This window comes from Drosophila kikkawai, chromosome 3L (assembly GCF_030179895.1).
Source record: "Drosophila kikkawai strain 14028-0561.14 chromosome 3L, DkikHiC1v2, whole genome shotgun sequence".
Classification (NCBI taxonomy): domain Eukaryota; kingdom Metazoa; phylum Arthropoda; class Insecta; order Diptera; family Drosophilidae; genus Drosophila; species Drosophila kikkawai.
Window position 1 is genome coordinate 34,935,047 of NC_091730.1, and position 14,180 is coordinate 34,949,226.

The 14,180-nt window shown below is 43.1% G+C and overlaps 1 pseudogene; it reads left to right on the top strand.

Annotated features, from left to right (window-relative positions):
* Positions 1-2,907: 2,907 nt before the first annotated feature.
* Positions 2,908-3,603, top strand: LOC138928474 (frizzled-4-like; annotated as a pseudogene).
* Positions 3,604-14,180: the final 10,577 nt, after the last annotated feature.

The window sequence follows — 14,180 nt, forward strand, 5'->3', positions numbered from 1 at the left end:
CACTACTAAAAAATAGTCCCAATCGTGGACCATTGCCCATGTCTTTGGAATTCGACGCCAAAATTGAAACTCCCAAAATTTTCAGCATTTCTGTGATGAAAAAATAATTCTGAGAATTTAATCTTATATGGAACTAATTTTAAATATTCATTGAATCTATTGTTCATTGTATTCTTTAATTTCGGTTTAAAGCGTTTTCATGAGGACATTTTATTGGATTTATGAAACGAATAAAACAGCTTTTTTGATTTTATTATCTACTCCTATTTGCTGTCAAATTTTAAATAAGTCAAGGCAACCTATAAAATAGTAGTAGATATGTTTCTTTTTATATATAATATAAATTTAGTTTTATATTAAATAAAAATGTATTCCGAACATAACATTTTTAAGACAGCTTAGTAGCCAGCGATAATCCTTACATATTTAAGTTTAGACAAAAAAAAAAATGTATATTATATATAAAAAGAAACAAATCTACTACTATTTTATAGGTTGCCTTGACTTATTTGAAATTTGACAGCAAATAGTAGTAGATAATAAAACCAAAAAATCGGTTTTATTCGTTTAATAAATCCAATAAAATGTCCTCATGAAAACGCTTTAAACCGAAATTAAAGAATACAATGAACAATAGATTCAATGAATATTTAAAATTAGTTCCATATAAGATTAAATTCTCAGAATTATTTTTTCATCACAGAAATGCTGAAAATTTTGGGAGTTTCAATTTTGGCGTCGAATTCCAAAGACATGGACAATGGTCCACGATTGGGACTATTTTTTAGTAGTGCCGTGATGTATTGAGAGTAGGTCCTACCAAAAATAATAAAGGTAAGTCCAATTATATAGGCGACGTAATTCAAAATGTCGGCAAACATAGGTTTTTTGTATTCTTAGGTATACCGCGAAACCTGTAGGTGATGGAAAATAATTTTGTATGGGACTTTTACTCAGGAGCACCCAAATATCATGGAAAACTTGAAATGGTTCGTGGAAATTTCACAAAGTTTAATTTTGTGTTCCTGTGTTACTTGAATCGTATCTCTACAACAGAGTCTTCGCAGTGAGGTGCAACGCAACAACATCCGGCACCTATTCAATCGAAGCTAGAGTCCTACAAGGAAGCGCCCTTGGGCCTACCCTATTTGTCCCCACAAGCGACCAGCTAGCATTATTCACTTTCGCTGATGACACTGCGATCCTCAGCCGTTCCAGATGCCCAGTCCGTGCAAACGCCCAGCTCGCCAACCACCTCAAGGTAGTCGAGAAGTGGCTATCAACGTGGTAACGTACCTGGGCGTCCACCTGGACAGACGCCTAACATGGCGAATACATATTGAATGCAAGAAACTTCATCTAAAACTAAAAGCCAGCAGCCTCCACTGGCTCATAAACTCCCGATCGCCCCTGGACTACAAGGTCCTGCTCTACAACTCCACACTAAAGCGAATATGGACGTATGGCTCCCAGCTCTGGGGGAACGCGTGCAGCACCAATCTAGACATCATACAGCGCGTCCAATCAAAAATCCTGAAAACTATCACTGGGGCACCATGGTATATTCGCAATGAAAACATCCACAGGGATCTCGGCATTCCAGCAGTTAAGAACGAAATAGAAAAACAAAAAGCGTCCTACAAGGAAAAACTCTCTGTCCATCCAAATCCTCTAGCAAGGGACTTGATACGGGTTTCCAGAAGAAGCCGTCTACTACGCAACGACCTTCCAACCCAGCCATAATTAGTCAGGGCCATTTACTCTGTACCAGTCTACAGACTAGTTAGGTAGTATTGTAAGATTTGATACTCTTATTGTTAGTCTCCTAAATGAGAAGATTCAATAAATAAAAGCAAAGCATAAAAAAAAAAAATGTGGTGGTATTCCAAGTATATCTAGTGAATTCAAAAATTCAAAGACTCAAAAGAAACGGCGATAATTATGGCGATGTAGAACGAAGTGCAGGCAAATAGATGTGGAGAAAATCGAATTTGGAATGGATTTTTACGTTGTCTAATAGCCGTGGTGTCGGAAAACTCGGACTAAGAGTTGACAAAAATCGTACGCAGGTTGAGCGAAATTTAAATTCCGGCCAACTATTGACGGCTGGAAGTTAGAGACGGGAGGAAACTTTTTACTTATCTTTTTTTAGCGGTGGCACCACCAAAGCTGCTGGGAAAAAAGGATTCCAGGACGATATCCTTATCCGGCTCGAAGGACCATGTTCAGGATCAATACAAGTTTATCCCACGAAGTAGAAAAAAATCCAGAAATTGGGCGTCGGAATGTGACGACGGCATGGAGTGCATATATTGAAATCCGTTGGGTACTGGAATCCCTGAGAAATTCTCTGTCGAATTTGTATGATTTAAGACGATTTTGCAATTATGAATTTTCCTATTTTTGCAACGGCTTTTGTTCGAGAGGCGTTACTGTGCGGCGTAGCCGTCCCTAAGCTCGTTTAGAAGCAAGCGACGATCGGGAACACGGGTGCGTGCGATCTTAAATCCCGAGGAGAGAAGAGCGGGCGAGCATTGCTACGCTGGGAGCGCTTGAGCTTTTGGACGCTCGGTGGGCAGAGGGGGAACAGGGGTCTCCTGGCGTGAACACAACTCGAATGGTACGATGCTTTGGCAGCGTTTCAGGTATAAATAAGCAACAGTTTCGCTTAATAACTTTCCAATCTATTTCAATTTTCTTTCACTTTTAGTTTTGCATTTTTAGTTTGCATTAGACCTTTGTCAAGTGCAGACCTTGCATACGGACGACCGCTACGCGGAGTTTATTTTCGAAGTGTTTTTTCATGGTGAAAAAGTAATATCTGAACTCTACATAAAGGTAGTCCAAGCCCTATAGTACATATGACAAACGGACCCAAGTGCGTGAGACATGTTTATGATCTGAAAAATGCATCTATATGGTGCCACGCGTAACAAGCTCCAAAAAATGAGCATCGATCAAAAGATTGAAAACAACGACCAATATTGCGAAATCAGTGACAACGGCCCCAGCGCAAAATTCAATGATTACAAAAACCGTAAGCTCCGATAAGCAACAAGAGGTTTCGGACATACAGACTAGCATGGATCGCTATATACGTCGTCATAGCCCGGAGGCCAAGGGCCTTGTGGCCATCATCCCCACCGCCGCCACCTTCTCCTCCTCCTCCAACTATGCCAATCGGCAGGATCTCAAGCAGAATAACTTTGTGTGCTTTGTGGCCTGGGGGTTGCCGCTAAAGTGCTGGGCGCTTGTTTTGTGAGCAATCAGTCGGACAAGGTTCTGCAGGTCCTGGTGGCCACGCCTGTCTTCTGCTGTTGGATCCTTGGCTCCATGAACCTGATCTCCGGCTATCTGGTGCACTGCCGCACCAAGGAGATCCTGACGAACAGCAATGCCCTGACCCTGCAACAACTGACTGCTCATGGTTGCTCGAGTATTGGCATATTCGTCTTAATGTAAGGCTTGGCCTGCCCTTTGCTCATGCTGGGCGTCATCTATGAGTTTGCCAACATAGATGTCTGGCTGGGATCGGGCGAGACCATCACTCTATTGTGGCCGTTTTTGGTGCGCGCCTTTATGGAACTGGTGCTGGGCATTTGATGCTTTGCCTGGATCCTGGGTCCCGCATTTCCATTATGTACAAGAGTCAGGGTGGCAATAACAAGATTAAACCGTTGCCTGGAGGCACCGATGCTCAGAGCCGCTCGCGTGGCTCGCATGCGGCATGCAGCAGCACGGTTGTCTCCTACCATTTGGTGAGGCCATTCATGGACAGTACTCCCTTGGCGCCGCAGCTGCAGAATCCCTTCAAGCTAAAAACATCACCAGGAGCAGGCTCCATATCATGGAATCAACTGAGCAATCATCAGCACAGGCACCAGCACAGGCACCAGCAGCAGCAGCATCATCATCACTAGCAGGGACACCACTCTTCTTCCTCGCATCGCATGTATTATCCACCGGGGGTAGAAGCTATGCCTCCCAGAACCACTTGTGACGCTTGTAAGCGCACAATTGGAATAATATAGTAGGAAATATAACAAAATAGGAGCAATTAGCGACATAAGGAAATGGATCGGTGACATAATGAATAATGAATAATTTAAATTGAATGCGCGCGCGCGCCACTGATTGTGAAGGAGGGTCACACTGGACCGAACGGAGGCTGGCCACACTATTCGGGAAAATCCCGCACAGGACTCTGCCCACACTGAAGCCTCGCCAGGGCCTATATAAAGCGGACCACGGCCCTGGAGTAATGACTTAGCAGCCGACTGCGATTGGGTCGAGTTAACCTCCCCAGTAGTTAGCAGCGAAGTCACTTTTTGGGAACTCAGGTTCCTATTTATAAATCGTAGTTAGGATCTCTGCTGACTTGCGAGTCCGATCTCTGCTGACTTTCGAGTCCAAACCTCTGCAGACTTTCTAGTCAAAGTCTCTCGACTGACTTGCGAGTCCGAAACACTGCCGACTTTCGAGTCCGATTCTCTTTGCTGACTTGCGAGTCCAAAATACTGCCGACTTCAGAGTCCGATTCTCTCTGCTGACTTTCGAGTCCGACCATAACGTCTCTCTGCTGGCTTTCGAGTCCGAACTTCTCCGAGCTGACTTTCGAGTCCAACAAACGTCGCTGAGCTGACTTTCGAGTCCGACAACCACTGGGTTCAGTTGACTTTCGAGTCCGAACGCAGTCTCTCGTGGATGACTTTCGAGTCCGAACGCATTCGCTTGTGGGTGGCTTTCAAGGCCACAGACCCACCTTTGGGCGAAACTATCGGCATCTTCCCTACTGGACAGCCACAAAGCAGGACGAGGAGGACGAATCGGAACTACGGCGTACCCCAGAATCGAGATCCGGCATGAAATTATTGACAATTGTACCTTTTAAGTAAATAAACATTAAGATACATTTACGGCATAATCCTCTAGCGTTCAACTCTGGGACTCGGTCGGAATCTCTTACAGCAACCACGCCTGAGTCAAATAAATATTCCTGCACGAACCCTGGACGTCCCGCTAGCTATCCACGGACGACAGGACGTCACACACTACTATCCTCCACTGCAGCATTATGGCGATAAGACGCTGCTCTAGGAGGAATTCTTTCCACATCAAATGTTCCTGCTTCCACTTAATATATAATTATATATATGTACTAGAAGACATTGCCACGCATTGCTGTGGCTAACAAATGAGTATATTACAAAGTTCTTAGTAAATAACATGTGACACTTATGAATGGAGTTATGAATGACGTAGGTAAGATAGTAATATTTATTATTTGAATTATAAATATAATCGGGGCCAAATATTTTTGGTTAGCTTGTCTTTTGCTAACAAAAATAGATTTGACGGGTTTCCCACACGTGAACATGCAACATATAGTTGCCCATGAGAAAAACATGGATTTTCCAAATGTAAACCACACATGAACATTTAACCTTGAGACTTACATATTTACAGACATGGTAGAATTTGAATGAATTTTGAAGGGTATGGTAGAATCTGACGGTATCATTGGAATACGTGGCAACAGGACTACTGTTCCTTTGAACTTCCCAGTTCAAATGGTTGCTTCAAGTATATTTCCGGTGATTTTTTTGATGAGCAAGCCCGTACCGTTGCATAATTGAGGTGGATTATGGATTATCGAAGGTTATGTGGTGGTATTCCAGGCAGGGCCGGATTTACACTAAGTGCTCTCGGTGCTTTGGCACAGGGCGGCAAAATTTGAAACGAAAATCGAAAATTTTTTGTCATAGAAAAATTTTTTGTAACAAAGGTGGTATATACGCGTGGAACATATTAAACATGGAACATTAAAACACTGGACACAAAGCAGAAGATTTGTAGATTGCTGTAATATCTGTTCTTAAATGCTTTGGCCTTGATATTGCAAATTGTCGAAGTCAGTCGTATGATAATGCGAACAATATGTCAGGAATGTACTCAGGTTTACAAGCAAAAGTCAATGAAATCAACGCTCTTGCGGAACACGCTCCTTGTGCTGGTCATTCGATGAATTTGGTTGGAATTCACGCAGTGGAAAGTACTTCCGAAGCAGCATCTTATTTTAATACAGTCCAAGCATTGTACAATTTCTTCACTGCATCTACACATCGCTGGGAAATTCTACAAACTCATGCAGGAGAGAAAATCGCTTTGAAATCATTGTCTACAACAAGATGGTCAGCTCGTCACGAAGCAGTAAAGGTGCTCAACAAGTACTATGGTGATATAATTGAAACTTTAATTACCATTGAAGAAGACATCACTGAGAACGCAATCACAAGGCAAGAAGCAAGAGGACTTCGCATCCAACTTGAACGACTGGAAACCACATTCATGCAGATTCTTTGGCATTTTTTACTTTCGAGATTCGATGCTGTTAGCCGAAGGTTGCAAAAGGTTGATATCAGCTTACCTGATGTGATTGATGACTATAGTGGACTGATCAAATTAGTAGCTGATACACGAATGGAATTCGACGTTTATGAAAATAAAGCGTTAGAAATCTCAGAAAGTCAAGAGTACCAGACAACTGTGTCTAGAAGATGAAGAAGAAAGTTGCAGGCCGATGAATCACGAGATGAAGATGTTCAATTGTCAGGAAGGGATAATTTTGGAATCAATACTTTTAATGCCATTCTTGACAATCTCGATTCTGAATTGCGAAAAAGATGCCAAGCATATGAAAAAATTCAGGAAAATTTTTCAATTATCACTCAATTTGGCGATTTGAATTCCTGCGAAATTCGTAAAAAGTCGGAACATCTAAGAACAATTTATACCTCAGATCTCGAACCTTCATTGAATCACGAATTAATGCACTTCCATGCGTAAATAGTCTAGCGGCTAAATAGTCTAGCGGCTAAATAGTCTAGCGATTCTGTGCATCGAGTCGGATTTACTTGAACCCTTGGATTGTGATGAATTAATTAATCAGTTTGCGGTAAAGAAAGTCAGGCGTGTTCGCATTTGAAAAGTGTATCAGAAACGCATTAGGTCCATTGTAATTTTTTCATTGAATTTAAAATTTTTATCATCAGACAATTTTATTTCTTTTTTGGATCCACTATCTTGACGACGGTTAAACAATGCAAAACAAAATTACCACACTTTGCCTTAATTAACCCATTCAATCGAAAAATGGAGCACTTTTCTAAACGAATAATTAAATTTATACCTAACTCTGTAATAAATAAATAATAGGGAGCACTCTTGTAAATTCAACGAAAACTATTATAAACATTTATAATTATCTCGTATGTTGACTTCAAGTTTTATTTTCTTGTAAAAAAGCCTCATGAATTATTCCCTGACTATGAAACACTGAATGAGTTGAAAATGAACGTCTTGAATCAATTTCATCTGCTAATAGTAGATTTCATTGACACTTTATTTAGGTATAATTTGAAATAAATAATACAGCGCCCAGGGCGGCATTTTACAGAAATCCGGCCCTGATTCCGGGTATATCTAGTGAATTTAAAAATTTTGTTGGAAAATTTACTTTTTCGTTTTCGTCAACAACAGTATCGATTGAGTTAAAAGAAATCAGATTCAGGCCTGGTAACAACTGTTGTATCTGGAAGTTAATTTCGTCAACATCAACATTTTTGGCTGATAAAATTGCCCGATGACTAAGCCAGTTATTATTCAAGTAATTATCCTGTATGTCTGGAAAAATACTCTGAATCAATTCCTTTTTATCCTGAAGAACAGTGCAAAAATTGTCTGGCATTTTAATGCATTGCGTTGAATCTACCAGCATGTTCACCTAATGGTACTTTATCGGTATTATGACGATTTGATAGTTGTCATTTTTCAATCGTGGCGAAACTCTTTTAATCAATCGAATTAGTTGATTATGATCTTTTAAAAGAAGTTCAAGTAACATCACAATTGCCCTTTCCTCTGCTGCTTCTTCAATGAAATTATACTGGCACAAATAATGCGCTCTTTCCCTTATACACTTCATAACCAGAATATAACGATTTATAGGGTCTTCCCACACACCGTCAAAGCACATTCACCGTCCGTTGAACAAACGGTCCATAAGGTTTTGCCGTTCCGAATTTTCCCAAATGGACCGCCGCACAGTAGCGCCTCTCGAACAATTAGCATTGCAAAAATCGAAAAAGTCATGTTCGCAAAAACGATTTTAACCATACCTATTCGACAGGAAATTTAACAAGGATTCAAAATCTGCAATAAAATCAATTTTAAGATTTTTTTTGTAGAAGTTATGAGCATTTAAAGTTGAACTTTGTTTCGTTTTTTGCATAATACCAAAAAAAAATGTGTAAATTGGTCGACTTTCAGGTAATATTACAAAAAAAACATAAAACCAATAGTCATGGTTTTAACTTTAAATGATAGATACATTCATAAACTATTAAAGAACCTAAAATAACGGCACTTTGGTTTGGGCTTCTACAGGTAAATCGCTACCTGCCAGGTGTCCATTTTTTTCACCTTTTTCTGCCTAAAGTAGTCTATATCTTTTGACGCCAATGCCGGCCACTGACTACACTATGACTACAAGTTCCGTGGATCTTTCCTGGATCAGAATTAACTTTCATCGGCTGCGTCGAGCTGCGTCTGCGGAAATGCAACGCAAAAAACCAAAACAACTCAGGGTAAAATATACCAAAATACCGACACAATTTCATACATTTCAAGAAATATACTAACTGTAGCGCGTGGCGGTTACACTTCGAATTAAAAAAAAAAAATTTTATCAGTTTTCAAATTATTTTTATTTGAGAAAATACATAAAAATAAACATAAAAAATTAAATAAAAATTTTTGTTTAAAAATTGTTTTCATTGAAAAAAAATTATTTTTTCACTTTGATACCCTTTAAAAAGGCGTATTTGTGGGAGTGGTACTTTATGCAGTACATATATATATATATTAATTTGACCATCACTACGAAAGTGTATTCACACTTGGCGAGGAAGATATGGAATTTAAAATGTGGCGCCAAAGCTACAAGCATGCCAGAAATAGTTGTTGGCGTTTTTTCTGTATATTCTTGCCCCAATATGTCCCCAATTGTTACTATTTAATATAAGCCGCCTGCCTCTACCTTATTTTAAATGTTTTGGATGCCTATACCACCTATAGACACTCTTCGGGGAATTTTCTCTTTGTTATAGGGTCTTCCCACACAACATTAAAGCGCATTTAGCATCCGTTGAACAAATGCTCCATAAGGTTTTGCCGTTCCGAATTTTCCCAAATGGGCCGGCGTTAGTTCAGCATTAAAATCTAACCACGGTTTGTTTGGCGATAGTTAGGCGATAGTTCTTCCGTGCAACTCTGATTCTTCTTCTTAATTTGACCATTCACCACGAAAATGTAAACAATTTGGCGAGGAACAAATGAGATATGGAATTTAAAACGTGGCGCCAAAGCTACAAGCATGCCCAAAATAGTTGTTGGCGTTTTTTCTGTATATTCTTGCCCCAATACGTCCCCAATTGTTGCTATTTAATATAAACCGCCTACCTCTACCTTATATTAAAGATTTTGGATGCGTATACCACCTATAGACACTCTTCGGGGAATTTGCTCTTTGTTAGAGAAAAATCATTAGAAAAACTCAAATTCATTGTCATTTAATTCATTTAAATTTATTGCGGATAAATTCTGTACAACAGCCAAAATAGTTGGTAAATGCTTCATTTCAAATTTGCAACTGCCAATTCGACAGCCTTTGTTTACGTTTTCATGAGCCACAGCTGATCGATCAGCTGTTCGGATGCTAAATGCGCTTTAATGTTGTGTGGGAACACGAGTTTCACATTTGTGAAAAATCCCAAACGTTCCTCACAAATGCGCTGTGTGGGAAGACAGTATTAGAGAAAAATCATTAGAAAAACTAAAATTCCTTGTCATTTAATCCATTTAAATTTAGTGCAGATATATTCTGACGCAATCTGTGCCTTTTGTTGTTGAAAAACAGCCCAAATAGTTGGTAAATGCTCCATTTCAAATTTCCAACTGCCAATTCGACAGTCTTTGTTTACGTTTTCATGAGCCACAGCTGATCGATCAGCTGTTCGGATGGTGAATGTGCTTTGACGTTTCACTTTTTTTAAAAATCCCAAACGTTCCTCACAAATGTGCTGTGTGGGAAAACAGTATTATTCGTATATATATAGGGTTATCGATGGTTGTCAACGTGCCTACCAGCAGATATGGAGGTGATATTTTTGGATGTACTAGAGTCAAGAAAAAGAAGTCACTGGCGTCGGAGAAATAAAAAGGTGAAGAAGCGTTACGAAAAACAGAATATTAAAGTCGTTAAGTTGGAGTCAAGTCGTCAAGTAGTCACCATAGTCGTCGAGGGATAAAGTTCCAACATAACAGTCAATGCGTCGGAGAGTCAATCGTCGGAAAAGTCGTCGATCAAGTAGTCAATTAGCAGAAGTCGTCAGAAGGAGCTAAAAAGTCACCGTGGTATTGATTTCATCACCCAAATTCGTTGTACATCTTTATATTCTCCTGCATTAATTATTAATGCTGGGGGCGACGCTTCTTTCCTGGTAAATTTGCGGATTGAAGGGATGTAAAATTTCCACGGCGCTAACGAAAATTGCTCTCGAAATCGAAATGAAAACAGCAGGGGCGTCGTGGGTAGATACATAGAACTAACTTTTCTTAAGCATAAGACCGCGCTCCTGCCCGCTTTACTTAGCTAAAGCGAGAGCGGGAGACCGGCAGCGGCCGATCGACGTATTCGGCAACGAAGCCCGAGGTCCGCGCTAGAGAGTGCGAAAGCGCTCAGCCCTGCGGAAGAGCGAGCGCTGGAGAGCAAGAGGGGCGAGAGGGGAAAGCTCAGCCAGCAGCGGTGGTACGAAGGGCCGCGTACCTAAGCATTCCGCCCCCCTTGCAATCACTCGGGTTGCAACAGGTTGACATTACGGCTGGTGACAGGCACCGGACACGACCCAGCCGACTCTGGGCCACCGGGAGCCCTTCGTGAATTTTGAGGAACCCCGGCTGCATCACACGCGGATACATGTCCGCGCCCAGGACCACGGAGGTCGTCGTGGGCAAGTAGAAACGCTCGTCGGCTAGCGTGATGTCCGGAAGTGGGCACGCACCGCCTCGCTCAGCTCCCGGACGGGAGTGTGGATGCGCACGCGAGGCTCAACTTTGAAGACCACGTCGAGATGGACATCGTTGTCGGCCTTGGATCCCACGGTGGCCGCACAAATGTGCTCTCCCTCGACGCTGGTAGTTGGCAGGCGGAAACACATCGCTTGCGACGCGTCTATGCAGCTCACAGGCGTGCACGGGTCAATGAGTGCCGCCGTGTCGAAGATCCGAGTCCCGGTTTGGATGCGCACCAGCGCAGTCGGCAGGATGTTGACGCTGTGCCGCTGCAGGAGCGACGACAGTGACGCAGCAGTAGCCGCAGAGCGGGCGGCGGAACCTTGCCTAGGGCCGAGGAGCGACTGCCGAACGGAGCGGTGGACGAGGGCCGAGGAGCGGCTGTAGACTGCCTTGGAGTGGCACGAGTGGACGAGGGCCGAGGAGCTGGAGAATTTCGAGGCCGGGACAGTCGCGGCTCCTCGGAGAGGTGCAGCAATGTGTGGTGATCTTGGCCGCACGTTTTTGCAGCGATCTCCACGCTGACACCCATCGTCGGAGTGCTCGTGGGCCAAGCAGGTGGAGCAGTACCGGTTGGCGAGGATGGCCCGGAGTCTCTTCTCGGCACTCAGTCGGAGAAATCGGCGACACTTCTTGAGCTGATGGATCTTGCTGTAGACTCGGCATCGGTAGGAATTTGAACCTTGAGTACATCTGCGATGTCGCTGCGTGGATGTAGAGACATGCTGTTTGCTATTACGGGCGGAATAGGACAGAGATAAAAAACCAGAATCAGTAATAATAACTTGCAATTTGGAAGACGAATGGGAGCTACGGAACAGCACCGTAACATAGAATATTGAGGCCGGTGGCTATTGGGGACAGGCGGGAGCTTCTATCGGAAGAAGAAAGAGCTTCGCTATGGGACGCTTAATGAGCCCGCGCAGTGCGGATGTCGACCACACGGACATGGCCATCGGCTCCTGGAAAGACCGCGTCAATCCTGCCTAATTGCCACTCATTGGACGGAAGGTTGTCTTCCTTGACAACCACCATGTCCCCGACCTGAAGATTCCTTGCCGGGGCTCGCCACTTATTCCGCTTATGGAGTTCCTTGATGTACTCTCCCTCCATCGCAGACGAAATTGCTGGTGAAGAGCCTTCAGGTCGCATTCGACCTCTATCGAGTGCCTACGGACAACCGCTACGCGGGGTTCATTCTTGTAGTGTTTTTCATGGTAAAAAGTAAATTCGGATCTCTAAACTACGTACTGTCAGTTAGGCCAAGCCCAACAGTGCGTATGACATACGGATACTAGTGCGTGAGACGTGTTTTTGAGGTGCAAAGTGCCACGCGTAACAAGCTCAGATAATGAGCGGCGATCAAAAGAATGAGCGTAGAACCTCTGTAATCCAAAGAAACGGTGTTTTCTCTTATTTCTCAACTCGCGATAACGAAGCAGAAAAAACGTCTACAAAGCCCAACCCGGCTCTACTGACCGCCGACGGCACGAGAGCGCGCTCTTGCTCACCCGCCCTACTCATTCCAGCTCCTACATCTTGGAGCTCCCAATGCCAAACCCCACCACCACCGGCTTCGATGGAAGACGCACCAACAACAATAAGAGCTGCAATTTCTGCAAACGTAGCAAAAGCAACAGCAACAACTAAACCAACCAACCAATATTGCGAAATCGGTGCCAACGGCCGCATCGCCAAATTCAATGGTAACAAAAACCGTGAACTCCGAAAAGCAACAAGCGGTTCCGGCCATACAGACTGGCATGGATCGCTACATCCAAATTAAGCGTAAGCTTAGCCCACATAACACAGTTGGTAACAAGCCCAAGATCAACCGTGTCACCAAAAGCTAGGACCCAAACAACACCAACAAATTTTCTCCGCTAGCGGCTGATGAGAATAACCAAGCAGAGCCGGAGCAGGAGACTCAAAAACAGCCAAAGCCCCCACCCATTTATATTAGGGGGAAAAGCTCAAACGCCCTGGTCAACAAAATTGTTGCGCTGGTCGGGGACGGAAACCTTCATGTTGTTCCGCTTATTAAAGGGAACATTTGCGAAACAAAAATTCAAACCAAAACAGAAGAACACTTCCGGGCTGTGTCTAAATACCTGGAAGAATCCAAAAAAAATTTTTACACCTACCAAATTAAAAGAAGCAAGGGACTGCAAGTCGTGTTAAAAAGAATTGAACCAGACGTCGCCCCCTCTGAGATAGTGGAAACCCTGAAAGGCAAGGGTTTCCTTGCCAAGAATGTCAGCAACATTATAAATAAAAACAAAAAGCCGCAACCACTTTTCAAAGTCGAACTGGAGCCAGAAAGTAAAACCATGAAGAAGAATGAAGTTCACCCGATCTACAAGTTGCAGTTCCTATTGCATCGAAGAATCACCGTGGAAGAACCGCAGAAACGCAACGGTCCTGTGCAATGCACAAATTGCCAGGAGTATGGACATACAAGGACATACTGCACCCTTCGGTCAGTCTGCGTAGTCTGTGGAGACTTCCACAATTCCGCACACTGCCCTGCGAACAAAGAAGACCCAAACACGAAAAAATGCGGAAACTGTGGAGGAAATCACACAGCTAACTACAGAGGCTGCGTGGTCTACAAGGAGCTGAAGAGTCGCATGCGACGAGCAACAGCTACACGCCAACAAAATACACAAAATGTGTATTAAATTTCAAAAACTACTCCAGAAGTATTTTTTGCCAAAGCAGCCAGATCCTCTTTTGGTCCGCTAAGTGCCCCCACGGGCATCTCCTACGCTGAAGCTCTACGAACAGGTATGCAAAATGCTCCGCCCTCAAACTCGGTAAACGCTCAGCAGGCCCCAGGGCAGTCACAAAACAACCTGGAATCCATGATGGTGACCATGCAACAAAGCATGAAGGAACTCATGTCATTTATGAAAACGACCATGCAAACGCTTGTCCAGAATCAGAATATGATGATACAGCTGTATAACGTCCTGTCGTCCACGGGTAGTCAGCGGGACGTCCAGGGTCTGTGCAGATATATTTATTTGGTTCAGGCGTGGTTGCTGTAA